The 13,087-nt window shown below is 38.9% G+C and overlaps 1 pseudogene; it reads left to right on the forward strand.

Moving 5' to 3' along the window:
- The first annotated feature begins 12,540 nt into the window (after nucleotides 1-12,540).
- Nucleotides 12,541-12,639, forward strand: LOC132282747 (small nucleolar RNA R71; annotated as a pseudogene).
- Nucleotides 12,640-13,087: the final 448 nt, after the last annotated feature.

The raw sequence follows: 13,087 nt of genomic DNA on the forward strand, positions 1-13,087 counted from the left end.
TTCAGTTTCGGGAATGCATCGCTGGATAATTTGATCTGGGCAATACTTGAATAACTCCGGATCTTCCCAAAAGAAATGCTTGACTTGGGAGAAGAAACAATCTCTTTCTTGTTTGGACCAATTGGGCAAAATTTTACCTACCACAAGGTAGTTGACAATATCTGTGAACCATGGGAGATTTGTATGAGAAATCTGAGACAGTTGCTCATCTGGGAAGGAATCACGAACTGCAGCAAATTCAGATGATTTCTCGATGAGTAAGTGAGAGAGATGGTCGGCGACAACATTGCCTGTCCCTTTTTTGTCCCAGATTTCAATGTCAAACTCTTAGAGCAAGAGTATCCATCAAATTAGGTAAGGTTTGGTCTCTTTTTTGGCGAGTAAATGCCTTAGAACGGCATGGTCTGAAAAGGTAATGACCTTGGATCCTAGAAAGTAAGAGCGGAATTTATCCAAGGCGTACACCACAGCTAACAATTCTTTTTTAGTGGTGGTATAGTTTAACTGAGCATTGGAGAGAGTCTTGCAAGTATAATAGATAGCATGTAGAAGCTTGTCCACACGTTGGCCCAAAATCACACCCAATGTATAATCGGATGCATCTCACATGATCTCAAATGGAAGAGACCAATTAGGTGGTTTCATGATTGGGGCTGATGAGAGAAGAGTATGGAGCTTCTTGAAAGCTTCCAAATAGGTTTCATCAAAATTGAACGAAACATCCTTGGCAAGAAGATTACACAAGGGCCAAAAGATTTTACTAAAATCTTTAATGAAGCGGTGATAGAAGCCGGCATGTCCAAGGAAGGAACGGATTTAATGGACAAAATTTGGAGGGGGAAGATTAGAGATGAATTCGACTTTGGCTTTGTTGACCTCAATTCCCCTTTTAGAAATGACATGTCCCAAGACAATGACTTCTTGGACCATAAAATGGCTCTTTTCCCAACTTAGAATCAGATTTGTCTCTTTACATCTTTGAAGCACAAGGGATAGATTTTAGAGACAGGAGTCAAAGGAAGATCCAAAGACAGAAAAATTGTCCATGAACAGTTCCAAGAATTTTTCAACCATATCTAAAAATATGGACATCATGCACCTTTGGAAGGTTGCCGGTGCATTGCATAGCCTAAAGGCCGTGCGCCTATACGCAAATGTTCCAAAGGGACATGTGAATGTGGTCCTTTTTTGATCTTGTGGATCAATTGCCACTTGGTTATAGCCGGAATAACCATCAAGGAAACAATAGTAACTTTAGCCGTCTAACCTCTCTATAATTTGATCAATGAATGGGAGTAGGAAATGATCTTTCCTAGTGGTAGAATTTAGTTTCCAGTAGTCAATGCACACACGCCACCCGGTGGTGGTGCGTTGTGGCATGGGTTCTCCCGCTGAATTTTCAACAACGGTGAGGCCGGATTTCTTAAGAACAACTTGAGTGGGGCTTACCCACTTATTATCAGATATGGGGTAGATGATTTTTGCATCTAGTAGCTTGATCACTTCTTTCATGACCACTTCCTTCATGTTGGGATTCAATCAACACTGCACCTCTCTAGAAGGTTCAGCGTCGTCCTCCAAATGAATGTGGTGCATACAAATAAAAGGGTCGATTCCTTTTAAATCAGCCACTACCTTGCCAATAGCTTCTTTGTGCTATTGTAGCACCACTAAAAGGCTATTTTATTGATCCTTTAAAAGGTCCTAAGCAATGATGACCGAAAGAGTTTGACTCGCACCAAAAAACACTTACTTGAGATGGGCCGGGAGCGGCTTTAAATCAAGTTGTGGTGGAGATTTCAAGGAAGGGACTGGAGAGGTAGTTGAAAGTTAAAGAAGTGGTTCTTTTGGCACCTCCAAGGAGGAAAGTCCATGGTAACACCAATGTCAAGCAACAAATTCACTTCTTGGATGGCTTGGTCAATATCGAAGTTCGAGAGGTTAAAATGGGACATGCAAGTTTCCAAAGGATCTTTGCTTAGAATGAAGATTAGAGATTCTTCAACCACTTCATCGACCACATCAATAAGGAAACAATCATCCTCTTCGAAAGGATGTTGAGTGGCATGGAAAATGTGGAGTTTTACTTGCATATTTCCAAAAGCGATGTCCATCACCCCGGTTCGACAATTAATTGAAACGTTAGCCGTAACTACGAGTTCTGTGTCAAGAACCATAAAGTCTACCAGGAAGAAGAATTTATTCACTTTGATTATGACATCTTCAAGAATGCCTCGTGAGTGCTTAACCGATCTATCAGCAAGCAACAAGACCATGGAGGTTGGCTTTAAATCTCCTAATCTAAGTTGTAAGTAAACTGAATATGGAATCAAATTTACACTAGCTCTTAAGTTAAGAAGGGCCTTTTTTATCTTGTTGTCGCCAATGACACACGAGATTGTTGGGGTACCTGGATCCTTATACTTTCGAGGAGCACTGTGTTGAATGATTGCACTCACATTTTCAGTTAATCTTACCTTCTTTGGTAAATGATTTTTGGAAGTGCACTTTTGAGTGCACAAATCCTTGAGGAATTTTGCATAGGGAGGGATTTGCTTTATAGCATCCAAGAGAGGCAAGTTGATCTTTATTTGCTTGAAAACTTCCCACATATCTTGAATTTTACAATTTTTGTTCCCAAAATGTGTCGACTCTTGGAGACGTTGGGGAAACAGAGCCTTAGGCTCGTAAGAAGTCTCCACATTTGGGATGACAAGCCTAGAATTTTCAGTGGTAGAATTTGGATCTTCATGAGTGAGCTTTGGATTAGAAGAGCTAGGATTTGGATTTTTAAGAGGAAGAACTCTTTCTTTCCCTCCATTGGTGTGACTTTTCCTAGGGCCGTTACTCCGGAACCCACACGAGTTTGTGCACACCCCCAAAAGATAGCGGCGGTGTAGAGCTATGATGAATGTGGCCAAGTTTTACATTTAGAAATTGCCACTACTACCTTTCACTAAAAATATAGCTAGGGTAAGTAGGAATTGTCCAAAGGGATTGAGGGTCGTACTAGGTTAAGGAATCAAGATTAGGGTTAGTAAGTCGAGTGATCAAAATAGTTGTTGGTGGTTAAATTACACTAGATGCAAATTAAACTAATGTAGGTAAATAAATATAGATGAGAGAAAATAAGAGAGAAATCTTAGGGTTTAGAGATCACCACTAAGCATAGTACTAGTGGGTGGTCTCGTCGCACTGCCCCATCAAGTTTAGAGAGTGTGAATTTTAGGCAAGGACCAAGTGTTTTACATTTATAAAAGCCACTACTACCTTTCACTATAAATATAGCTAGGGCGAGTAGGGATAATCCCAAGGGATTGTGAGGGTCGAACAAGGTTGTGGAATCGCTATTAGGGCTAGTAGGTCGAGTGATCAAACAATTGGTTGGTTGGTTGATTAGACTAGAGAGCAACTAAATTAAACTAAGTGATAACAAAAGAATGCAACTAAGAACAAATAAGAAAGAGAAGAGTCTTAGGGTTTAGAGATCACCACCAAGCAATGTATTTCTATACCATTGACAAATGACTAATGAGGGCAAATGGTGTGTTGCAATATTGGTGTGTGTGTGTGTTCGGTTGATTCAATAAGTAAGGATGACTAGTTAAGCATGTATTATCTCAACATCATGTGAAAGGCACAATATATCTAAGCAATGAAGCATATATTATCTAAACAACATGTGAAAGGCACAATCGATCAAAACAAGTCATTAATCCTTTCATTAAGCTCAAAATCCAAATACAACACAAGGTTAGAGACATCTGCTACTTGCATTCAAAAGTATGGATCATCAAGCAACAAGCATGGATTGTCCTCCCATTTAACACTACACTACAACTACACTACATCTACACTACTAGCATGAAAATAAACTAAGGGAGAGGCACAATCCATCAAGGAATAAGTATGAACCATCAAGAAAATCACAAGAGCATTCCATTAAGCACTATGTTTTGACAATCTCTAAATCTATAGCATCAATACACATAAACATGCATCAATAACACAAAATCTAGAGACAAGCACATGAACATCTATTCTAACATACATAGACATATGAATATAATGAAATAATCAGTTGAAAGCATTTAACCACATAAATCATTGAACAATTAAGATTTATATGTATCAAAGTGTCAAAACATTAATTACAACACTGATCCCTCAATAATACACAAGATTAAGATATAGAAAGCATGCTTGGGGCTAACTCTAGCCCTAAGAGGATGTCTAGCCACTCATGGTGATGTTGCTCCAACCCTCAAGGGCTAACTCCATGGAAGAAATCTGCTCCTTATTGATGAAGAATCTCCAATGGTGTCTCTAGCCTCCTCCTCTTTTCTTCTACACTAAGAATAGCCTCTAAAGTTGTATCTACCAAATGCAAAGTTTCCAATGGTGTCTCTCTCAAAAGTGCATTATATTCCTTTTATAGGTAGGTCAAGTGACACACAAATGAGTTGTGGTTGTACATAGCATATTCCCCAATGATTGGATAAAGGATAACTTTCCATGAGCTGGCAATTTAACTTTTTCACACTGGCGGAAGTTCGATCGATCGAACCTTGGACTTGGATCTATCGAATTTGGCTGAGATCTATCAAAGTGAGGCTGGATCGATCCAACTGGTTGAGCTTTTTGGGAAAAGACAAATCCGAGATATTTTGGGAGATATTTTTGGGAAAAGGACAAAGGTGGTTAGTGGGTGGTGCTGCTATGGATAAGATCAATCATTTGAATAAGGACAAAAATGTTCGATCGATCGAAGGGTGGTGTTGGATCAATCAAACTTTGGACTTTCTGTTTTGGGTCAAGGTTTGGATCTATCTTGAAGTACTGAGATCGATCAGTGTTCGATCGATTGAACTTTGAAGTTGGATCGATCAAACTTTATTGTTTCCTACCTTTGGCTTCATTTGCTTCTTTCTTTCTCCACTTTGCTCCTTTCTTTGTTTAATCCCAGAATTGCTTCAATTAAGCTCTTATTTGGCTGAGTTAGCTTATTTTTGGGATAAGTGCCTGAAAATGGAAATAATACGAAATCAATCTAAAATGGTAAAGTAAGATAGATAAATGTACTAGAATGCCTAAGCTTAAAGGGTTTAAATACGCACTTTTCAGTGCTCATCACACCCCTAAACTTAATTATTGCTAGTCCCTAGCAATGAACTAGAAAGTAAAGGAATGACATGAACAACTATACAAGTATGAATATAGAAAACAATAAATGGATAATACCACTTTCGTAGGGAACACGATTGTATTTAACATATGCAACAATCCTTTTAAACCCCTAAGTTACCCCTAGTGGACAAGTGAAGTCTCGTGAGGGTTTCCAGAAATGATACCCACAAACATTAAGTTCATTATTTCAAAAGAGGTACCAATATTACAAACAAGCATTGGGAGAAAACTACCACAAGTATGCAATTTTTCAAAAATTTCCAAGCAATCTCCCAAAATCTCAACATCAAGCAAACAAATATGGTCCTTCACACATCAAGAAAATGATCATGCAAATCAAAACAACTCTAGAATCCTTTTTGAGTGGACCGGCATCAAATTTATTGCTATCTTAGCCAACTAGAGAAATGATCACATCCTTACCCTTAAACTAGCACACAAATATAGTACCGATCATCAAGACAAAAAGTGGACCTTTTATTAAAGCTTTATTGTTCTAGGTGCGCTTATTCTTTTCACTAGAATTTTTTTTTTTTTTTTTAGGATCAAAGATGGAAGCATGGTGTAATGTGTTGATCTATTAAGCTTTCTAGTGATTCATAAGGTCGAGCGTTAGGTCAATGACTCCCAAACCAGACGGCTTTAGGGCATTAGGCATTCAAATACCCCTACGGACTTACAAGCTTAATTTAACTAAGCTACAAATTAAGATAACCTCCATCTAATCATTTCCTACTTCTCACCTTTTGGGAGAAGTCCTCACCTTTTTATTACTTTTGCAACATTTTTTTTTTTAATTCAATTATTATCCTAGAGTTTGGGCCCTCCACCTTTCGGCACAAGAAGTTCAGTGCTTGATGAGGCTAGAATCCCGGCTACTTACTGAAAAGGGGTTGTTATCCACCTTTATCAAGAATGAAAGCTTTCAATGCACTACTAGCTCAATTGGGATATAACCAATTCGATAATCAATAAAGCATATACCCCATAAATGAATGCTAGTGTGCGCCTATGCTAGTGTAGAATCCTAGAATGAATCTAAAAACAATCACAAAATTAAGATGATGTGGACCACAAATGCAAGCAAGATATCAATCTTTCAAAAAATTTACTCCTAAATGGCTTTCACAAGGTATACAAGGAGTATTGGACTCTCAAGTCAAACAATTTTTAAATTTTAAGCAATATAGTCCTCAAAAGATCAAAATCATAGCTAGATATGGACCAATCATAGAAATATCCCTCAAACACACAAGTCATGCTCAAAATCTGGAAATTTAAAGCTAACACTGCAAAGCACCATTCCTCCCAAACTTAAATGACACAATGTCCTCAATGTGTAAAGAGAACAAATGAAAGAGTATACCAGTGCAACTAAGCAAGAATGATCGGGACTGAAGTATCTAAAGTGGGTGGCATGGCCCCCCCAAACTTGGGATGAACTGTGGTCCTAAATATTCGCAGTTGGATAAACTCATCAGATAACAAAATGGGATAATTAGTGCACAGTGGACATGCAAGTGTAAATGGGATAAACAAATAAATAGATAAGAGAGGTATAAGGGTGGTCCTGAAAATCGGGTAGCACTCTCTCACTGAAGTCACTGTGATGCACCTGATGAAGTCAAACATACAGATATTAGAATATAATCATATGACATCCATAGCAAAAACAGATATATAAAATAGATAAAGTACAGGTACAACAGAAATATCAAAGCCGACAGACCGGCTGCAAAAATATTAGTACTGTACAGTGACAAAAATAGAGATCAGAGTGCAGAGATGGATCAAAAGATAGAAGGAACTGGGAACTCAGGATGATGAGGTAGGATGGGTAGGTCGAGCTTCGCGGATATCTCAGGATAGATCTCAGAACATAGTCGCGACATCCGTACGGAAGGTAGCAAAATCAGCTCTGTGGGCCGTAAGATCAACTCGTATAGTAACAACAGCATCTTCAAGAGTCCGCAGGCGTACTCCAAAGCCGGGGGTCTGATCTGGAGCCTCAGGTATAAAAGAGTCAGAAGAAAGATCCTGAGTCTGCTCCTGCTCGTGAATGGGCGACCCAATTGGAAAGTACTGCTCTGTGTCATTTGCAGGGTGCTCTAAATCAATATCTATATGCTCGGCAGCTGGACCAACTGGTGTATCATCTACTGTGGGATTTGCTGCTATTGCCTGAGCTGCTGCCTCTACCTCCTCCTCAGCCTCTAGCTCATTTGCAGCCACTACCGCGTGGTCCTGCAGTCTAGTAATGATGGTATTGTAGCTCTTGTTCCATTCCTTCTTCAAGAAGTGACAGGAACCTCTCTTAGGGTGCTCCCGAGGATGAATAGGGTAGCGCTGGTCAATCAGAATCTGGGTGATGAGGTGGCCGAATGGGAGAGACTTAGCCCGTCCAGCCATCTCCTTGCTAATATACTCATCAAATAGCTTCCTCATCACGCTCCAGATGAGCGCGGGAATAGATACCCAGTGGCCCGTATAGAAAGCGTAGAGGGTTGTCAAATAGTCGCCTCTCCGCTGGATCTTGTGCCCAGCCATATATATATTCTGAAAAATAACGAAATCGAAGAACCATAGGTCATCTAGAAGGAGTGTACGGGTGGCAAAAGTCTCGCCATCGGCATGGTGACCTGAAAGAAATAGTGCCATGTCGGCATAAGAAGGCCTGTATGGCCTCGGATATAACTCCTGTAGCTCCGGAGGGCATCTGTGTGGATAATGGCAAGAGCGGGCTAGCGAGTCCACAGTGATAGTGATCTGATGGCCATCTATAGTAGTGACCAACTCTGCTGTGGTATGCAGGGATGGTCGGAGGTTCTGGTAGAACAACCGTACCAACCATGGGTATACTGGCTCTATAACTGGGGCAAGAATAGCTGTAAGGCCCCTCTGAATGATGTCGTGGTAAGCTAATCGGGTCAGCACCGAGTTAAAGAAAAAGGCTGTGTCAAACACCGACTCATGGTCTATTGCCATATGCGCATATCTAGGTGCGGGCCTATGACGCTCCTGAGCTAGCTGGCATAGTGGAGATAGTACTGGTGAATTTGCAACTCCAGCATACAGTGGATATGGTGATGGTGTAAATGCAGGCTGAGCTACAGAGGTGGATGGAATATGATCACCCTCAGCCTTATGAGTAGGTGACTGAGGTGGAGTAGGCTGTACTGGCTCCTCCTGTGCATGAGAGGGCTCTACTGGCTCCTGTATCCATGGTCTGATATGTCTCTGAGGCCCGTGTTGCCTCTTGGCAATAGTCTTGCGCTTAGTCATAGCCTGAAAAATAATTTAAAAACTTGTAAAGGGAGTTAGTACCAGAATTAAGAATTGAAAGCACAAAATAGAAACATGCATGTCAAATAAGATAGACAAATCATATTGATGACATGAATCTATGCAAGTGATAGGATATGAAACATGCTAAACAATATAAGCATGAAATGCATCCAATGTGGAATATCACAGGCATTGGGCATATATGAGATAGCATAAACATAATGCATAATGAATAAAGTGTGTGTGTGACATCTGTGAAGTTCGATCGATCACAAAAAGGTTTGAGATTAATCTCAAAACTTCGATCGATCTGAGGTATGAGTTCGATCGATCTGAGATTGAAGTTTGATTGATCGAACTATGCGAAGGTGAAAACTCAAAGGTCGCAGATCTATGACTTTGGAAGCACGGGGGCCTTCACGACATGGTCGTGGGCCTATCAACACAACAAATCATCAATTACCATCACCCAAACATAGCCCATACTCCTATAATCAATTCGAAAATCAAAAATATAAAAACATATATACACATATATATAAACATGCTTCAAGCTCATCAATGGTGGATTTCATCATCATTCATCCTAGATTTAGCATGTAGGCAACATATATTATCAAATTAAAGCTTGAAATGACAAAGTGTGGTTCGGATCTCACCTCAACCGAAGGAGAGAAGTGGAGATGAAGAGGGAGTGAGAGTCGGGGTGAGCTTGATGTCGCCGGAGGTGTCACCGGAGATGAGGAAGATGGAGAGGGTGATTGGGATTCACAGCGACGATGAGGGAAGCAAGGGTTAGGGTAGGGAGTTATTGGATCGATCTTTGTAATTGATCTCACAACTCTTGGTTTCTATTTTAAAAACATCCCCGACAGAGTTCAATTGATGGAACTGAGATTTCAGATCGATCGAACTTTGATGAACTCTTCTCAAAGTATTTTTTTTTTAAATTTTTAAAAATTTTGAAAAATGAAAAACTAAAATTAAAAATTAGAATTAAAATAAAAAATTGTAAAATAAAATAAAATATTTTTGGAAATTTTTTTTTTTTGTTTTTTTTTTCTTATTTTTAATTGAATAAACAATAATAATTAAAAACTATATAAACTAAAATATTTTTTTATTTTTGAAAACTTTTTGAAAAATAAAATAAAATGAAATGAAATGAAAATAAAATAAAAATAAAAATAAAAAATGAAAATATTTTTTGGATTTTTGAAATTTGAAAAGTCAAAATAATGAAATGAAGAATTGAGATCGATCTGAACAAGAGTTCGATCGATTAGACAGAGGGCAAAAATATGCAGGTTTTTGGCTCAGAAAATTGGCTAAGTGTTGGAACTTGAAGATCGATCGAACTTTGGTGTTGGATTGATCGAAGAAGTTCAGATCGATCTTGGAATGTTTTCGATCGATGAAATAGAGAGCTGAATATGTAGGTTGACGCAGGCTCAAAATTTTTCTAAGTGTTAGATCATGAGATCGATCAAACTTTGAAGTTAGACTGATCGAAGGGCTCCTGATCGATCTAAGAATAAGTTCGAACAATGGGACAGAGAGGTGATTTGGATACAGGTGGATGCAAGTCGAAAATTTTTCTAAGTGTCGGATGCAGGTGGAAGTTCGATCGATCAAACTCTTATTTGAGATCGATCGAACTTATGCAAAATGCTCAATTACAACACAAAAATTCATGTAATCCTAATCACAGTTCCTATCAATGTATATGAACCAGAAACAAGTATCTAGAATTCGCAAGAAATGAAATTAAAGATAGAAATAGGGGAGGAATAGGGTTTTGACACCCTACGAAATGTTTTTGCTAGTATTTAACGTCTCTAGCAAGACAATGGGCTCTTTTAGCCCGGATCAAAGATCTTATAATGCATCCCCTCATTGTTGGGGTGATAGATGCTTTGAACTCCACCCAACAAATGGTTTTTTGAAGAACTTGTTGGATAAAGCTCAAAAGAAACTTTTGATCATTTGTCTATGCAATCACAACCTCTGGGCTTCCATGCCCTTTCAAAGCAAGAATTTGAAATAACACTTTGAGAATGCAAGGTTGAAGATGATCCCTTTGAAGTTTTGGTCTTACACAAAAGCTCACTTCCTTGACATTGAAGATCATGACATTTATCTACAACATTAACCTCTCCTTCATATTTGTCAAATGAATTGGGTGTGGGATTAAAGATATTCAACTTCACCTGCATGTGGCCAAATGAGATCTTCATTTTCCCTGTCCTACAATTGATGTTGGCATTAGCGGTTGCCAAGAAAGGACGGCCAAGAATAACGGGAATTTGGCTTTTAGGATTGGGGACCAGTTCCGTGTCTACAACAACGAAATCAACTGGGAAGAAGAATTTATCAATCTTTATCAAAACATCCTCAATGACACCCCTAGGCTTCTTGATAGAGTGGTCGGCAAGTTGCAAAACTACCGACGTCGATTTTAATTCACCTAGGCCCAATTTGACGTAAACCGAGTATGGAAGAAGGTTAACACTTGCTCCTAAGTCAAGAAGCGCCCGATTAATGATATGATCACCAATGATGCATGAAGTAGTAGATGAACTGGGGTCTTTAAACTTTGGTAAAGTATTATGTTGCAAAATTGAGCTTACTTGCTCGGTCAAAACCACTTTTCTTGGTGCTTGGCTCTTGTTCTTCTGCTTTTGGGTGCACAAGTCTTTCAAGAATTTGGCATAAGTCGGAATTTGCTTGATTGCATCCAGAAGTGGAAGATTAACTTTCACTTACCTAAACATTTCCATAATTTCATTGCTTTTTACCTTTTACTTTTCTTTTAAAGTGGATCCTTTTAAGGCATCCGGAAATGGAATTTTTGGTTCAAACATTTTTTCAGAATTTTCTTTTGAACTCTCTTCAACACAAGAAGTTTTCAAATTACTTTGTTTCAAATCATTTTTTAGCAAAACTTTTTCAACATCATTTTTTCAAAACTTCTTTTCAAACATATTTTTCAAGACTCTCTCATTCACAAGATCATGTATATGCAATGAAGGAGGAATGGGATGTGAAACGGGATGGGGGACAACTTCAGGTTGCACCGGTTCACTCTCTTCATTGGACACTTCTACTTGATTGTCCACAACCCTACCACTCTGCAAGATAGTCACTGCATTAACATATTCAATGGTGTGGCCTTCCGATGAGGAATGGGTTTCTACAACATATTGCTGCTTAGGTGGGACATTAATAGGCATCTTTCCCTTCTCTTTTGCATTGAGAGTGCTTGTTATTTGCCCTACTTGGGTTTCTAGCTTCGCAATACACTGAGAGTGAGAATGAAGCAATTGAGTGTTAGCATCCAAAGTGCCCAAAGCATTCAAAACTTTTTTTTCAAAGATGGGACTTCAAGTATTTCCTTGGGAATATGATTGGTTGGGAAAATAAGAATTAGCAAATTGATTCCCTTGTGATTGATAAGGTCTATAACCTTAGGATCCTTGGTTTTGAAGTGGAGGTAGAATGTACTTCCCTTGAAAACTGCCATGGGAAGGGTTTGAGCCCTCTCCTTGGTTTTTCCAAGAGAAATTCGAATGATTCCTCCAACTTGGATTATAATGAGTACCATAAGGACTGTTCCCTTGGTGCACAAAAGCTGCATTGACTTATTCATTAGGTTCATTTTGCACTTGTCCATGAGGACAATGAGAAGTAGAACGAAGAACACTAGAACAAGTCATACATGTTTCATTTGATGCATAATGAGAATGGTTAGGGAAGGAAGATACTTGGTTCGCCGAGTTTTGGTTAATCAAAAATTGATCAAACCTTAGAGATAAAGACTTCATTTCGGCGGCTATTTCATTTGAATGGTCGACTTGATGTAAGCGAACACTCTTCTTACCTTGTGAATTTCTACCATTCTTGGATGATAATGTTCTATGCAAAGAGTTTTCACTCATGCTCTCATGGAGACGTCACACGTCATCCTCATGCCTATCAATGTATGATCCACCCATGGAAGCGTCAACCATACCGTTATAATTGTCCGATAAGCACTCAAAGAAATATTGAACTAATTGCCATTTGGGCATGTCATGATGTGGACACTTCCTAAGCAACTCATTGAAGCGTTCCCATGCCTCATGAAATGTTTCTCCATCCCCATGTGAAAATTCTCTAATTGAAGTTCTCGTAACATTGGTTTTTGAAACCGGATAGTACTTCTTCAAGAACTCTTGTTGCATTCTGCCCAAGAAGTGATTGAAAAAGGCCTAAGATTGTTAAACCAATACTTTGCCTTGTCTTTTAAGGTGAATAGAAAAAGTTTGAGTCTTAAGACCTCTTCCGGCATGTCCATATATTTTACGGTGGAACATATTTCAAGAAACTCATCCAAATACTTGTAAGGTTCTTCACTTGGAAGTCCATGATAGTTAGGAAGCATTTGAATGGTTTGTGGCTTAATTTCATAATAATGTGCTCTAAATGGAGGCAATTGGATGCATGTCGGTTAATTATACTCATTAGGCACATAATGGTCTCTTAAAGCAAAAGGTGGATTAGCTACTTGAGGTGCAACATGAACACCTTGGTTTTGAATTCCTTGATTGATGATGGGAGGTTATGGAGTATACAT

Source organism: Cornus florida, unplaced genomic scaffold, assembly GCF_030987335.1.
Source record: "Cornus florida cultivar Cherokee Brave unplaced genomic scaffold, ASM3098733v1 CherokeeBrave_3.0.0_Hap2_Chr01, whole genome shotgun sequence".
Lineage (NCBI taxonomy): Eukaryota > Viridiplantae > Streptophyta > Magnoliopsida > Cornales > Cornaceae > Cornus > Cornus florida.